The sequence below is a fragment of the Lactuca serriola genome, chromosome 4 (genome assembly GCF_051521515.1).
Source record: "Lactuca serriola cultivar US96UC23 chromosome 4, Lser_US96UC23_V15, whole genome shotgun sequence".
NCBI lineage: Eukaryota > Viridiplantae > Streptophyta > Magnoliopsida > Asterales > Asteraceae > Lactuca > Lactuca serriola.
The window spans coordinates 124,356,468-124,374,769 of NC_136411.1; the positions used below are offsets into that span (position 1 = coordinate 124,356,468).

The following is an 18,302-nucleotide window of genomic DNA, read 5'->3' on the forward strand; positions in this document are numbered from 1 at the left end:
TGAGTCTTCTCACTATACTTTACCTTGAGTAGGTAACCAGAGTTATATGATAGAGTATTTGTATGCTATGTATGTTATGTGTTGCACTGCATTCTTCTATGTGATTTATGCTATGCTTGTTTACAGAGTTAGAACCTGAGGGTTCACAGAGTATGGGTGCACGGACCCACAGAGTTATAGCCTCGAGTGGCTAATATGTGTTATATGGTATTTTGGGGAAGTCACTAAGCTTTATGCTTACAGTGTTGGTGTTATTTGTTTCAGGTACTAGTGAGGATCGCGGGAAGGCGCCGGCCTGATCAGTGCACACACGCGGGATTTTTATATTATGTGATCTTGGGGTTTTTATACATGTTATGAAATGAATTACAAACAATGATGTTTTTATGAATATTAAATGAAGTTTGTCTTTATTAAATGCGAAAAATTATTTTTAAATTCTTGGCGTTACACTATTAGCTCCAACAACACTCACACACTCACTAAGAACGATGGGAGGCTCTCTCTTAGGGTTTCACTCACTGATATGGAGGCTGAGAAATGAGCCATAGAACCCTTTAAATAGTGCACAAGTCAGAATAGGGTTTTGCACCTGGGCCGGGTACGCCCAACGTACCTTGGTGACTCCGCGTCTAAAATGAGCGCATGAGTATGCGCAACTTACTCTCGAGTACGCCCAGCGTACTCATTTGCCACATATTTCCTCTAAAGGGCTAAACTTGACAACAAGAGAAAAAGAAGGAGGATTGAATAGCTGTACTTGAATCTTGGAATGTTACAATTCTCCCCCACTAGAGCCAGACTTCGCCCTAGAAGTCTCATACTGAAAACAACTCCGGATGTTGCTCCCGCATTTCTGACTCTATCTCCCAAGTCAGCTTAGACCCCCTCCGATGTTGCCACTGAACCTGAACCAGGAGCACCTCCTTGTTCCTCAGAACCTTGGAATTTAAATATAAAACATAAATGTATAAGTATAAAATGTATATGGGTCAGGTTATAAAAGGAGTAGATCAGTGACGATTCATACCCGAATCTTTTAATAAAAACATTAATGGGTAAACGAATAAAAAATTACGATCCAGACCTATATCATTCTTAGAAGGTCGGGTTGGATCTGGGTCAGACTTCGGTCAATTGCCTCCGATGCCACCCTAGAATCTACCCATCTCTAACCACCACCATGTGAAGCAATTCCATCATACCCTCCATCTGGAACTTGTCAATGATCTCTCTCGTTTCCACCTCTTGTATTCTCTATCAACAGCACCTTGGTCGTCAAAACTTACCTCTCAATGTCTCTCTCTTTCGTGTTCATTTTTGGTTTGAAAATTTTTCGGTTTTGATTAACGATTTAAGAACGAAATCGTTTTGGATTTCAAACTTTTTTCATGAATGATAGGTTGTAAATAGTTTGATTTATGGTTTTTGCTTTCGGATTTTACTAATTGGTGGTTATGGTGGTGGGACTGGTAGCGGTGAATGGTGGTGATGTTCGGATATCGGTAATGGGTTGTGTTTTTTAGACTTTTGAAGTATATTTTTCTCTAGTTTTTTTTTTTGAATTATAGACAATTGTGATCGATGGTGGTGTTTATATGGACAATATTGATGATGGTGGTGGCGGTGTTAATATTGGTGATGGTGGTGAGCGATGATCGTGGCAATGGTGATTTCCCCTTTGTTTTGGAATTACAATCCCTAATGATTAAAAGTCAAAAGGTTGCTAGTCTATCCAAGACTGAACTTCAATCCCTAGTAAGTTTCATTATAAATAGTTAGCATGACTAAGTCATAAGTTTGTTATACATGATATTTATGACTAAATAATAAAACCAAAATACTAAAATCTAGTATCTTATAAGTGTTCATTTAAATGTAAAATAATGCATGTCTATTAGAGACTAAAATTTATTCTATAGAAAGTTTCCCTCCAAATGAAAAATTAATGCAAGTATATCAATGACTGAAATTTAGTCCCTAATAAGTTCTCTACAAAATCAAAATTGGCACAAGTCTACCAGGGACTGAAATTTAGTCCCTAATAAGTTTCCCTTTAAAGTCAAAATTGATGCTAGACTATTAGAGACTGAAATTCAGTCCCCAATGTGTTTCCCTCCAAACATAAATTGGCATAAACAAATTAGGGACTAAATTTTTGTCTCAAATATGTCTAGTCAATCTCTAATGATACACACATTAAAATCAATCCTAGATAGTATCTAGGACTAATTCATCAGTCCTATATACATGGTATCCAAGACTAATTAATCAGTCTTTCATATTATAGTCATAGGATGCCCCTTTTTCTTGTAGTCATTATAGTGTTAAACCATTAAACGAGTAATGGTGCACACGACTTTATGAACGATATTAATGGCTATAAGTTGGTGAAAATATAGATAATCATGTATAGTAGAGGTGTGAAAAAAACGAAGTGTAAAAATGACGTTTGGTGCCCGAAAAATCGAAAATAAGAAAAATTATAGCTAATTAGCTATGATTTTTCTTATTTTCGATTTTTTGGGCACCACTCGTCGTTTTTTCCGCTTCGTTTTTTCACACTTCTATTATACATGATCATCTATATTTTCACCAACTTATAGCTATTAATATGATTCATAAAGTCATGTGCACCTTCGGGATCAATTACTCCTTTCACCAAATACATACACACGAACATACATATACACATACACATACACCTACATATACATGTATACACACATACATGTATACACACATACATACACACATACACACATACATATACATACGCACACACATACACGTACACACATATACATACATGCACATATAAATATACATATTTCCCTTTATTATCATCATTTTTTATTATTTATAAATTAAACATAGATTATTTCACCTTATTGATGTGTTAAACATAGTTTTTTTCGTTTAATCGTTTGTTTGTGTGTTAAACACATTCATTGCAATTATTATATATTATTATGATGTTTATAAATATTATTATTAGTAGTACTATTAGTTTGTTTGTGTGTTAAAAACATTCATTGCAATTATTATATATTATTATGATGTTTATAAATATTATTATTAGTAGTACTATTAGTATGATTGTTAATTATTCGTGTCTTAAATATGTAAAAAAATGATCCCAAAAATAATTAATACTCGAATAATGAAAAATAATAATAATAATAATGGAAATTATAATAATAATAATAATAATAATAATAATAATAATAATAATAATAATAGATGTATCATTATTTGTATGGATTTTTATGGATTTTTGTAACTTGAAATGTGTATTATGTTATATATGTATCATTAGTTGTATATTATATAGAGAAAATGACAAAAATAGCCATTTACATTAATTGCATTACAAAAATAGCCAAAAAAAATCGAAATTACAAAAATGGTCACCCATTTCGCGGATGAGAAGGTCCCATCTGCGAAATGGGCTTCTCATCTGCGAAAGTACAAGTACCTAAAGCACAGTTGTGCTTTAGGTACTTGTACTTTCGCAGATGAGAATTTTTTTTTTTAATATTTTTTTCTGTATAAATAGGGTTAATTTCGCGGATGGAATACGTCCATCTGCGAAATCCTCTCAGTCTATCTGTGAAATAGTGTATTTTTTTGTATTTTTTTTTAAGTTTGACTATGAAATGAATTGGTTTGACTACGAAATCACGTTGTGAATAATAGTAAGTCAGATCCACAATATGAATAAATTCATTTGTTGATTTTACAAAACTAATTTATACGTAATGAAAACGTTAAAATATTATAAAACTATATATGAAATATATTTTGATTCATATGTAAATTTCACTAAGTTAATTTGCAACTGATCAAAGAGTTGAAATAGTAAGTCAAATTCATATTGTTAATGTTACAAATTGAAATATTTACAGTTTAGATTCACAGTATGAATCTGAACTGATCGAACTTTTTCACATTGTGAATGTTGAAAATTGAAATATTTACAGTTTAGATGCATACTGTGAATCTACATTAATCGAGGTTTTTTTTTTCTTTTTTTTAATCGGTATTGATGTTTATTAATAAAGTATAAAAAATTAATATTTTTGGTATAATTAGTTTTTTTTGGATAAAAAAACTTAAATATTGAAAAAATAACAAAATAAAGTGGGTTTTTTTTCAAGGAAAAAAAGTTAGTTTTTTTTTTAATCAGCTACCACCACCATCCATAACTCCATGCCACTTCCTTCGTCATTCCTATTCCCTAGCATCTCTGATCCCTCCTTTCCGATAACGGTGGTTATCCCACACTACCCACCTCTGCCGCCATAGCATTGATGTCACCGTGACTCACCCCCGTCTACTTCACCTCTCCATCGCCGAACATATTCGTCCCCACCATCAATGTAATTTTGCTTACCCTTTTTCAATATTTGACAAACATCTATGAAGCAACCTAAATTCTGTAATTTTACCTACCTATGAAGATGTCAGAATGCCCTAATTTACCACCACCAGCCGTCAATGAAACCCACAACCACTTCCAGCGCCCTTCCTTTTCCCTAGCAGCAAAGGTTGTTTGGCAAGCACCGATATAGAGTCTGTTGGCATGGCTTAATTGTTCGAACTCCTTAGTTAATTAGAAATCACAAATCTAAGCCTTCAAACGACTTTGTGTTGAGTTGATATCCAAATACTAGTCGTTGTGAGTAGCATTTAGTTAAATCATTGAAATTGTTTCTCTGAATGACTCGATTCGAATTTCTCTCATCTATTCACGAATCGATTTGAGTTTCTCTGATGGAAATTGAAGCATTTTACTGTAAGTCGATGGATGATAATTTTTTTTTCTGAAAGTGCGTTAGAACAAATTAATAGAAATAACGATTTCATTTTGATGCTTCACTGATTTTCAGATATTCTTGAGGATATGAGGATTTTGTAGGTTTTTTTCTTGATTTGTTGAAATCAGATATCAGATGGCAAATTATTGTTGTGTTGATTTCAATTGGAGAATCGATTTGGTGAGGATGGAGGATGATGAAATGGTTTTGATGATGCAGGGAAATATTCTGAATTGGAGTTTGTTCAGCGGAACATGAATGAGGAAGGGAATTATGATGATGGCTAGAAAGATATAAGAGAAAATGGTGGGATGGATCGAAACTGACCTTCTCTTTTGTTGTTCCATTGTTTTAGCAGGTAGATGGTTGTGGATGGCATAATTGAAACAGAAAGAAGGGATCTATACATATGGAGGTGAAGAGAGGGGAATCGCATAGAGATATGGTGTTCATGTGTAGTTGGATGTTGGATAAGACTATAAGAGGGAAGATCTTATTAGGCTTTCTATTGAGTTCAAGTTTTTTACAAAAATGGTCCCTACAATTTAGTATTTAAAACCAATAGGTGGAAAGACGAAAATACCCCTGTCTTTATTGCAGCTAACGACATATATGGATGGAAGTTAGTGTGAGGGGCCAAAAACAATAAAAAAAAAATCCAATTTTGGACCAATGGTGCACCAAAGTTTCGTTTTGGACCAAAAGCGTATAAATTTACCAACCACAGGGACCATTTTTGCAATTTTGTCATATATATATATATATATATATATATATATATATATATATATATATATATATATATATATATATATATATATATATATATATATATATATATTAGGTCATTTGAAATGGTCTAATTTTGTGAGATCGTGAGACGCAATTCTAGACATTCATTTGGTAGATAAAACAAAAAACATTTTTAAAATGTAAAATAATTGAAAATTGTCGAAAAAAATTTTCAAATACTATTTTCGGAATTTATATTTTCCAAAAAAATACCATAAAACTAATACCGATGATCTAAAAAAATGATAAAAACAACGTACATCCTCATAATTTGGATGATAGTTTAGCTCAAAACAAAAATAATACATATCTAGAAGGTAAGAAGCATGGGGCTGAGGGATGTTGTTGGAATTGTAAAAAAAAAACTTGTATAACCTTGCAAATCAATATTCATTTTATTATGATAAGTGTATATAATAAATGTATCCGAAAACACCATAAGCCCTACTCATGAAGATAAAAAGGACCCTGGAAAATAGTTTTGTAACAATATCGATCAAAAATAAAAAACATCCCGTTTTTTTTTGAAAAATACGTGAAATATTCTAATAGAATATTACACTAACATATTCTAAAAAATAATTTTAAAATGCAAAATCAATGGAAAAATCTAAAAATTCTTTTTTTTTAAATATTATTTTCGGAACTTGCATTAACTAAAAAAAAATAAAAAATAAATAAATAAATCCCATTTGTTTAAAAAAATACGTGAAATATTCTAATAGAATATTACACTGTACGTATTCTAAAAAATATTTTTAAAATGCAAAATAAATGGAAAAATCTACAAATTCTTTTTTTAAATATTATTTTCGGAACTTAAATTAACTAAAAAAAATAAAAAAAAATCATGTTTTTTTTTTGAAAAATACGTTAAATTATTCTAATAGAATATTACACTCTACATATTCTAAAAAATAATTTTAAAATGCAAAATAAATGGAAAAATCCAAAAATTCTTTTTTTAAATATTATTTTCGGAACTTGAATTAACTAAAAAAAATAAAAAAATCCATCTCACAGTCTCACAAAATATAGGTGGTCTCAAATGAACCTAACTTGTATATATATATATATATATATATATATATATATATATATATATATATATATATATATATATATATATATATATATATATATATAGGTTCAGGTTCATTTGAGACCATTCTAGTTTTGTGAGACCGTGAGACCAAATCTAAAAATAATTTTAAAATGCAAAATAAATGGAAAAATCCAAAAATTCTTTTTTTAAATGTTATTTTCGGAACTTGAATTAACTAAAAAAAATATTAAAAAAATATAAAAAAAAATAAAAAAAAAATAAAAAAAAATCCGTTTTTTTTTTGAAAAATACGTGAAATATTCTAAATAGAATATTTCACTGACATATTCTAAAAAATAATTTTAAAATGCAAAATAAATGGAAAAATCTAAAAATTCTTTTTTTAAATATTATTTTCGGAACTTGAATTAACTAAAAAAAATAAAAAAAAAATCTATTTTTTTTGAAAAATACGTGAAATATTCTAAATAGAATATTACACTGTACGTATTCTAAAAAATATTTTTAAAATGCAAAATAAATGGAAAAATCTACAAATTCTTTTTTAAATATTATTTTCGGAACTTAAATTAACTAAAAAAATAAAAAAAATCATGTTTTTTTTTTGAAAAATACGTTAAATTATTCTAATAGAATATTACACTCTACATATTCTAAAAAATAATTTTAAAATGCAAAATAAATGGAAAAATCCAAAAATTCTTTTTTTAAATATTATTTTCGGAACTTGAATTAACTAAAAAAAATAAAAAAAATCCATCTCACAGTCTCACAAAATATAGGTGGTCTCAAATGAACCTAACTTATATATATATATATATATATATATATATATATATATATATATATATATATATATATATATATATATATATATATATATATATATATATATATAGGTTCAGGTTCATTTGAGACCATTCTAATTTTGTGAGACCGTGAGACCAAATCTAAAAATAATTTTAAAATGCAAAATAAATGGAAAAATCCAAAAATTCTTTTTTTAAATGTTATTTTCGGAACTTGAATTAACTAAAAAAAATATAAAAAAAATAAAAAAAAATAAAAATAAATCCGTTTTTTTTTTGAAAAATACGTGAAATATTCTAAATAGAATATTTCACTGACATATTCTAAAAAATAATTTTAAAATGCAAAATAAATGGAAAAATCTAAAAATTCTTTTTTTAAATATTATTTTCGGAACTTGAATTAACTAAAAAAAATAAAAAAAAAATTCTATTTTTTTTGAAAAATACGTGAAATATTCTAAATAGAATATTACAATGTACATATTCTAAAAATAATTTTAAAATGCAAAATAAATGGAAAAATCAAAAAATTCTTTTTTTAAATATTATTTTCGGAACATGAATTAACTAAAAAAAAATAAAAAAAAATAAAAAAAATAAACAAATGCGTCTCACGGTCTCACAAAATATAAGTGGTCTCAAATGAACCTAACCCTATATATATATATATATATATATATATATATATATATATATATATATATATATATAGGGTTAGGATATTTTGTTTTTTATATTTATTGTGTGCTAGAATACACCAATAGAGATTTAGTAAACTAAATAATTATTTATTTAAATAAATATAGATATTAAATTATTTCTATAATTATATGTATATTAAATGATATCCATAATTGTAATTCTCTTTTTATGGAAACTAATTAAATTCGTCATTAATGTTAGCAATAACATTTTTTCAGAATGAATTCACATCTAGGTTTTTATATATTAGTTCATATTTTATTTCAGGGCTCAATCACTTAAAATACAGTAAAGTTGCATAGAATATGAAGAACGAAGGTGTATTCTACTAAAATATACTATCATTCTGCTGTAATGCACTCTCATTCATCTAGATATGAATTTATTCTGAAAGAATATTATTGTTGGCATAAATGAAAATTTTAATTGGTTTCCATAAAAGTGGGTTATGAGTATGGATAGCATTTAATATATATAATTAATACTAAATTTCTATTGGTGCATTCTAGCACACAATAGATGTAAAAAACATTTGAACATATATATATATATATATATATATATATATATATATATATATATATATATATATATATATATATATATTAATTGTGTCCCTTCATGCAACAACCTAGGCTTCTCCGTTTAGTAGGACCGGCTTTGGTTTTCTCCATTTCTGCATATAATTTCTTTCAATCCGGTAGAAAGGTTCTTGTAAAACAGCATACTCAACAACACTTATATACATTAACAACGTTTTCTCCTGAAAATGATTTATAAAATTAAAATGAAACATGCATGCAAGCAATTCTTGACATTTTTATTTGTATACCTTGTGAAATTCTAATGCGCTAAAATCGTTCAAATGGAGAGCATATTCAAAACAAATCTTGCCAAATTCAAAACTAAAAAGAAACTTGAAGAAAAAAGAAGATGTAGAACAAATGAACTCACTTTCCAAGAGTTCTTTTATCCGGTTCCCGTCCATTCCAACCCTACACAAAGTATCACACCCAATTAGGACTACCAAAGATTAAAGAAGCAAATAAAAGCGTACATTTGTATTAGTCTAGCTATTTATTTGTATAGTCATTTATTCTTTGCTGTATACTTGAGGGGTGTATATGTATTTTTATTGACTATATATATGAGGTAACCCCCATGCCTCTTGGTGTGGAAAACTCATAATTACAATTTGCATAAACAGAATGTAAACCACATTCATAGAAGTACCAGTGTTATCTTACAAATGTTATTCTACAAACACACAAAAAATTAACATATTAGAACCATGTTAGCAATATAACGAAAGAAGAGAACCAAACATATTAGAACCATGTTTCAAAATAAGTCAAAACTCCTATTATTATTAATCAGTTTCAGTAACAGCATACTTACAGCCTTTCATTGATCTCTTTTTGATTTCTGGAACACATATGTATTGATGCACCGAATCCTGCTAATTCCTCCACTATTGAATAGCTACAGCAAACAAAAAAGAATTTAAACACAAATGAATACAGTTACCATATGTATATAACATGAATGAATATAGAAGCTGTCAACAACAGTTGTTTGAAAAGTTAGTTTATAGATATTAGAAACATATCGATTCGATGGCAAGTAAGATGACTGATCCTCTGTGACGCGTAAATATAACCATACCTGCTTCGGTGCTTCCGTTTATGATGGTAGATGAGGGTTCAGTAAGCCGGTTTCCTACTGGCCGAGAGAGCGGTGACGAACAGAAAGACGAACACGTTAAATCGATTTGGGTAAGGCTCACCAGCATGGGAATCCGTGTGCGGCTCACCATCGTTAACATATTGTCCGACCACCTAGCTCAACGTCGTCCGGTTGAACCGCCATCGTCGCCCAACCGGCGCGTACGACTGTATTAGCGGAAGTAGGCGATGGTGTGATTTTAGGGCTTATTGAAGGAAGAAGCAAGCGGGCATCTACCGGTTTCATAGTTTCGTTTTGAGAGAGAGAGAGAGAGAGAGAGAGATTAACGTCGACGATGAAGCGGTGCAGAATTGAAGGGGCATTTGTGGGTCAAAGGCAAAGAGTTTTTTACCAAAGTCTTGTAGTTAGGAAAACTATTTACCAATTAAAGGCAATTTTTTACATAATTACATATTAATTGTAGGTTTTATTTTAGAAGAAAAAAAACTAATTGACCTTGTTTCCTTCACGCGTTTTCTCCTACATCGTTTCCTCTTCATTCTCCTAACGCCTGTCATCGTGGGCACAATTTACAGCCTTGTTGTGCTTGCCATCGCTAATAAGTCGTTCCTCTCAACGACACCACCTAGCTAGGCACCTACCGCTGGTGTCCCTGCCATTTCCGGTAACCCGTTCTTCTTGTCGGTTCTGTTTGTTAGTGCTTGGTTTAATCTCGATGTCAATTTCTTTTTCTCTGGAGTTGCAGTAATTAATGTGTAATCTTTTGCTCCCTATTGATATTTGTAGGCTTTGTTTAACTTTTGTAGCATGTATTCTATTTTTTAACTTTGATGAAGTTGCAGTCTTCTGTTTTTGTTTAAGATATTATATCAATATTCTAGTAGCATGTGTTCTCTTTTGTTTGAAGTATCATGTTTTGTGGGATTATTTAAAGTTGATCACTTGATTGTATATGACAGATTATAAATAAATTGACCTTCAATTATCCCCTCTTGTCAAAATACTGAAAGCGAGAGTGAAGCATGTGTTTCGTTTACATTCTAACTATTTTACCATAGTTAAGAGAGTCAAGACAATCTTCCTTTTCTTTTGCCCTAAGCCCCAATCATCCGTGGAGCCTTTTCATATCATAGCTAGGCCTCCTCTTTTTCGATGACTTAGGAGGGAAATTCTCTTCTCGCAATTAGGAGTCAGTGGATGACATCCCATTCTACGAGTTTACTTACGGCTGGAGTTAGCAGAGAGTCAAAAAAATTCAGGGAAACTTTTCAAGTAGGATTCAAACCTACGCCCGACTAGTCAGTTAAGCCGACCGCTCTACCACTGAGCTTGAAATAAAAAAGAGGTTTTCCGGTGATTAAGGTAATTGGAGTTATGCTCAACAGATTTAGTTGTTGTTTCAATGGAGGAATGGTTGTTCAATTGTTTTACCTATTGATATCTCAATTTTGCACTAATTTCAAACTTATTCGATCCATTTTCTCCATCGAAAGCATTAACCCAGATGTTCAACATGATGTATCAATTCAAGCCGGAGATCTCTTGTGTCGCAACACTGAAGAAACACATTGGGTGCACTATGTATATCATCAACGAACCCACCCACCTGCGTTTGGCCATCGCCTTCAAAGTCGCTGTGAAGAACCACCATTAACTTCGAAACATATTATCGTTGAATCTTCGACTCCCATCCAAGAAGTTGGAGCACTTCCTCTCCCTTATCCTACCACCAACAACAAATCCTCCCTCGTGTGCAACAATGTCATCTATGCGGAATATCTTCAGTATTGATTAAATTTACTGAAACTAACAAGTGAAAGATATATAACGGCTAGGGTTTCGAATTATTATCAAAGAAAAATACAAATACAATGAAAGAGAAAGACATAATATATAGACTAGTTAATTAAGGCTTCCTAGCTAAAAGACCCGATCATAAAACCCAATATAGGATAAAGCCTAAAATCTTATTAGACTAACATCCCCCTCAAACTCACAATGTAACAACAATAAGCATTGAGGGTTTGCCAGACAAAAAATGGAATCAAGGAGCAGTCAACGGCTTTGAAAGAATACCAGCAACCTGCAAAGAGGAATGAACATAAGGAAGGGAGATAGTGCCCTTCTGGAGATGATGTCGTGTGAAATGACTATCAATCTCAATGTTTTTTGTGTTCTCATGAAACACTGAATTTTTGGCAATCATTATCGCACGCTCGTTGCCACAATACAATGGGGTAGGCTGAGAGATGCGAACGCCCATATCTGCAAGAAGCCATCTCAACCAAATAATCTCACAAGTGGCGATAGTCATGGCTCGATACTCAGATTATGTAGAAGATCAAGAGACAACATCTTGTTTCTTGCTTTTCCATGATATCATTGAATCTCCAAGAAAAACACAATACCTAGTAGTGGACTTACGATCATAAATATCGTTATCTCAATTTGCATCACTATAGGCACGCAACTCAAGAGATGATGTAGATGGAAACGCAAGAGTGTGGAACTGAATACCACATAGATATCTCAAAATATGAAGAACAACTCCCCAATGAACAGTAGTAGGAGTAGTGACAAACTGGCTAACTATATGAACAACATGAACAATATCCGGTCTAGTGACAGTCAGGTAAACCAAACTCCCTACAATGGTAGGATAAAGGCTTGGATCAGATAATGGGACACCATAAGTTGGAGACTACTTTGCATTACTCTCTATAGGCATATCAACTGTTCGATTATCTGTGAGTCATGCGCTTCAAACAAATCTGAAATATACTTCATTTGAGATATAAGATAACCATTTAGAGACTGAGCAACTTCAATCCCCAAGAAATAACGCAGCAAACCCAAGACTTTTATAGCAAAACGGTGAGCCAAATCACGCTTTAAAGACTCTATACCATTATGATCATCACCAGTAATAATCATGTCATCGACATATAAGGAAAGAATAATCCGACCTGCATTTGTACATCGAAAAAATAGAGTCAAGCCATGGTTACTTTGTTGAAAACCAATCGAAGTAATCACCGTAGAAAATTTTTCAAACCAAGCACAAGAGGCTTGTTTGAGGCCATATAGTGCCTTCTGAAGTCGACAAACTTCACCTGGTTGGTGAGCAATACCAAGGGGGATGAGACATGTATACTTCCTCATGAAGATCACCATTCAAGAATGTATTCTTGACATCCATCTGATAAATCTTCCATTGGAGAATGGAAGAAACTGCAATCAAGGTGCGAACAGTCATCATTTTTGCAACAGGAGCAAACGTCTCCTCATAATCCATACCATACTTTTATGTGTACCCTTTCGCAACAAGTCTGGATTTATAACGCTCAACAGATCCATTCGACTTTGTTTTGATTTTATATACCCAACAACGACCAATTGTGTTCTTTCTGGGCGGAAACAAAACCATATCCCATGTATGAGTCTGATAAAGAGCTGCAAGTTCCTCGACCATAGTGGTCTGCCAAAGGGGATCAGAAACATCCTATTTGTAGGATGTTGGCACAGAGAGACGATGTACATTAGCAATAAAGGAGGAAAACACTAGTGAGTAAGAGTAATAGATAAAGCCATGAAGCTTTGTGGACTTCTTATTACGATAAGGCCTCAATGGAGGGGGGGTCTTGATGATCTGCATGTAGAGGATCAGCGATAGGTGGTGGATCAGTGACATGTGGTGGATCATCAATGTCAATGCTAAAAGGATCAATAGTACGAGACTCCTTTCGGGCTGCATCATGTGACTGAACAAGAATGCTATAGAATGGAATATGCTCCAAAAAAGTGACATTGCGAGAGACATAATTTTTGATTTAATGGATCATAGCACGGATAACCTTTATGACCAATACCATATCCCAGAAAAACACAGAACTGATTTTGAACACAACTTATATCTCTCTATATGAGGCTTCGAGACAAAACATATACACCCAAACACTCGTAATGAAGAATAATCTGGAAGTTGTCCAAACAACATTTAATAAGGAGACTTCCCCGAAGTGTATGTAGTAGGAATATGATTAATAACAAAAGTGGTGATATGAACAGCTTCTCCCCAAAACATATTGGGAACTTGAGCACAAAGTAGTAAGGATATTGCAGTTTCTAAGAGATGTCGATGTTTTCTTTCTACAACACCATCATGTTGAGGAGTGTCGGTATAATGATTGATGTACAGTGCCATCATATGCCAAAAATTGTTTAAAATCATTGGAGGTAAATTCTCCTCTCAAATCACACCGTAAACATTTTATGACAGCAGAGTGTTGAGTCTTGACAAGAGCTCCGAATTCACTATATATGGTGAAAAAGTCAGACATGTGCTTCATAAAATAAACCCACGTATAAGGAGTGTAATCATCAACGAATGAAACATAATAGTTAGCTACCGATTTAGAGGTGATCGGAGATGGACCCCACACATCATAATGCATGATATCAAAGGGAGCAACAGAACGAGTGACACTTTTATTAAAAGGTAAAGCAGAAAATTTTCCCATTTTACAACCACGGAAATAAAAAAAATATTATTAGTTTTCAAAGAACCTAATACACCAGTGGAAACCAAAAACTGTAAACTAGACACTGACACATGTCCCAAACAAGAATGCCAAAGATAAAAAAAACAGATGACGAAGGGTTTAAACGAAAGACAACAAATCGACACTAGATGCAACAACATCAGCAACATGTAGCTGCTTCAAAATATAGAGCTCCCCAAGTCTACGGCCTATCCCAATCACCCTCCGAGACCGAATGTCATATACACAGCAGAAGGAATCAGAAAAGAAGACCCAACAACCAGGTTTACAAAATTGGTTGACCGATAAAAGATTTAAAGCAAGGGTGGGAATGTAATACACATTTGTTAAAGATATATAAGGAGTGAAAATAGAACCAAGACTCTCTACTGACATGGGTTTAGCACTAGCATACATAAAAGAGACAGGTGTTGGGCCCAATTTAGCAAATTGGGCCATTAGTAGGCCACTAGTAGGCTTGGGAAGCCCATCTAGTGTTGGGCCTTTTTATATTATGATTTTGAGCCTTGGATATGGACCAAGTTGGACTACGGGTAAAATGGTCATTTTACCATAAGGAGGATTATTGTTTTGGACTAAGTGATATTTTGGCATTGGTAGCTCGGGGAGCCGAAGGATAAGCAGTTTGGGGATTGTCAGATAACAGCCAGAGGGGTATCAGCAGGACTTCAGCAGTGCAAGGTGAGTCTCCTCAGTGTGTGCATGAGTCTAAGGCCATAATGTCGGCCTATTATGTTTGTGTACAGTAGGAAGACCTAGGGGTTAGCCCCGGGCACTGTGTGTATATGTTCCGGATCACGATCTGATGTCGAGCGAGGCCCGAGGAATGTTAGTATGCTAGAGGTCTTTGTGATTCTTGCATGTGTCAGTACGATGGGTTCCGGATCAGGGTCCGATGTCGGGGCAAGCCCGAAGTATGTTTATATGGTAGTGTGTTCCGGACTAGGGTCCGATGTCGGGGTAAGCCCGAGGAAGATTTATATGTGCATGTTAGATTATACTTGTTGTCTTTGTGACACATGCATGTGCCTGGTAGGGAACTGAGTGTGGGTGGGGTCCCGTATCTCATCACTAGCTGAGTATAGATGGGGTTCCATATCATAATATTAGCTAAGTAGGGGCAAGGCCCGAGAGTAGTGAGTGTGGGCGGGGGCCCGTATCTCACTAACAGCAGGAGAATGGATGGGGCTCCATAGCTTATCAGTAGTAGACCAGGGGCGAGGACTTAGAACAGAAGTACAGTAGAGTAAGGTTATTTATGTGCTAGTATGTTATATGTTTATATGTGTATAGCGGGAAAGGCCCGATGCAGCGGGCGGGGGCCCAATATGTGGTTATGTGTATGGTATGTGGTAGATTGGGGAACTCACTAAGCTTCGTGCTTACAGTTTTCAGTTTTGGTTTCAGGTACTTCCGGTAGCAGAGGGAGGAGCTCAGGATGACTGCATGGCACACACCAAGAAGTTTTTAGCCTGGGATGTTTACTCTGATAAAAAGAATATGTTTTGAGATGATAATCTGATTTGATATAACGATTTTTGTTTATGAATGAAATGGTTGATAATTATGGTTTTTTTATTAATGATTTAAAAAGAAATTTTTGGTCTGGATTTTTGGGGTGTTACCGAGATGTCCATTTCACTTCCAGATTTTGGAAGTGGTTTCACGAGGAGATGAGACTCGTCTCCACTTCAACACCGCTTTCCACCCACATACATATGGACAGAGCGAGAGGACGATTCAGACTCTCAAGGACATACTTCGTGCATGTTTATTGGATTTCGGTGGCTGTTGGGATACGTATCTTCCATTAGCAGAATTTTTGTATAACAATAGCTACCACGCCAGTATAGATCGGCCTCCCTTTGAGATGCTCTACGGGAGGAAGTTTAGGACCTCAATTTGTTGGGGTGAGGTCGGTCAGAGGGTCATGGGGAGTACAAAGGTGGTACTCAAGACCACAGAGCGGATCCAATAGGTCCGGAGAAGGCTCCAGACTGCTCAGAGTCGGCAGAAGAGTTACGCCGACAAACGGCGTTCAGACTTGGAGTTTCAGGTGGGCAATATGGTCCTCCTGAAGGTGTCACCCTGGAAGGGTGTTATCAGGTTCCGGAGGCGGGGCAAGTTGGGCCCCAGGTTCATAGGTTCGTTTAGGGTGTTGGCCGGGGTGGGCCGGGTTGCTTACCGGTTAGATTGATGAGATTTGTAATCGAGTTTAAAATCAATTCAAGTATGAATTTAGAAAGAAGAATAACGATGAACACGAGAGTAAATATAATATTTGTTCAGCTCATATTATGCTTTTGATTTTACAGAGTACAAAGAATAATCTGTAAAAGCTGAGTGAAAAAGTTCTACTACTCACTTAGTACAGACCCCTATTTATAGGAGAACAAAAGCATAACAATACTAAGGACTAGACATTAAGACTACTCTTTATAATGCCTTAGTACAAATAACATTACATCCGAAGACCCTTCTTACGAAGACAAAATAAACTTCGTAACAATCTAACTGACACTTCGACTATTACAACATTTAAGCCCTAACAATCTCCCCCTTTGGAATAAAGGTCGAAGTCTTCAAGACGTCAGTGATTGAACGGCATACATCAGCACTCTTCGGATTTCCATGTACCAAGAGATAACTTTCTTTATCTCTTTCTTATCTCCTTCCGAGTTCTTCTTGCAATGGTTCATATGAACAATTAAGTTCGTATATTGTGAGTTGGTGTATCTCTCCACTTCACAAGTTTGAAATAAAAACCTTTTAGCTCTTCCAGCTTTGTCTTTCCTGCAAAAACAATCCCCAATGGCTTTAAACGGATTTCACCGTCTTCGTAATTTTTCAACTCATTCTGCTTCTTCGAAGGTGCCATTGGTGCAGTTATGTCGAAGCCTTTGACAGTAGCAAGTTCGACATCTGTTTGAGCTAAGCACTCAAAATAATTCTCTAAAAATATTTTTATGTGCTTACACCCAAGACTGAAAACATCTGGTTCTGTTTCTTGGAGAAAAGAAAATGACTTATCTTTAAGCATCAAGGCAATGTTGATGAGATCATATGTGTTCATCAAAGGAAAGTTTGCCACTGTAAATTCTTGTAACTTTCCACTTGCTCTTGCCACAGTGTACTTCAAATTTTGAAACTTCCCTTCGAAAATGACATCCCTTTTTATAGATATCACCTTCTTGATCTTCTCCAAAAAACCATACTTCTTCTTGAGCCTTCGCTAATACAACATGAAATCTTATCTTCATCTTCTTTCCTTCTTCAATTTCCATTGATTTTGTTTCAGCCTTGAACTGTGGCATAACGAACATCATTTCATTGACTGGAAAGTCAAGTTGACCAAAATCTGTGTTCGTCACCACAAAGCTCTTCTTCGGAACCTTTTCAAAAGAATACATGTGATCAAACATCACCCTGGATTCTATTGTTTCGTAATTGAAAACTTTCGAAGGATCACCCTTATCAACATTCGAACCATCCAAAGCTCTTTGTCTCATTATACTTTGAACATGCCTCATTCTTTCAACCTCAGCTTTCTTCTCTTTATTTGACTTCTCAACCATAACTCCTTTTCCCTTGTCTTTAATATTTGACGAAGCCATATTCTTTGAAGAAGAGACATCACTCTGTTTCTCAATTACAATACCTTTTGATATAGGTTTTGAAATTGGAACTGTTGTAGTCACAGTTGAAATAACTGGAGCAGCTGAAACAACAGTTGGTTTTACTACCACTTTCGAAGGATACACTTTTCCAACTACCTTCGTATCTTCAGTTGTCTTCACTTGTTCCCCAGCCTTTGTATGACCAATCTTTTCTCCCCCTTGCACCCCTGTGATAGCAGGTGGGG

The 18,302-nt window shown here is 33.8% G+C and overlaps 1 long non-coding RNA gene across 2 annotated transcripts; it reads right to left on the bottom strand.

Moving 5' to 3' along the window:
• Window positions 1–8,809: 8,809 nt before the first annotated feature.
• LOC145100337 (uncharacterized) lies at window positions 8,810–10,222 on the bottom strand. 2 transcript variants are annotated; one of them, XR_013704976.1, is made up of 4 exons: window positions 9,858–10,222; window positions 9,591–9,674; window positions 9,147–9,187; window positions 8,810–8,955 (listed from the first exon to the last, which is right to left on the bottom strand). It is a non-coding gene; the product is annotated as an uncharacterized LOC145100337 (long non-coding RNA). The 2 variants fall into 2 exon arrangements; XR_013704975.1 differs by having other exon boundaries at window positions 8,810–9,187; window positions 9,858–10,215.
• Window positions 10,223–18,302: the final 8,080 nt, after the last annotated feature.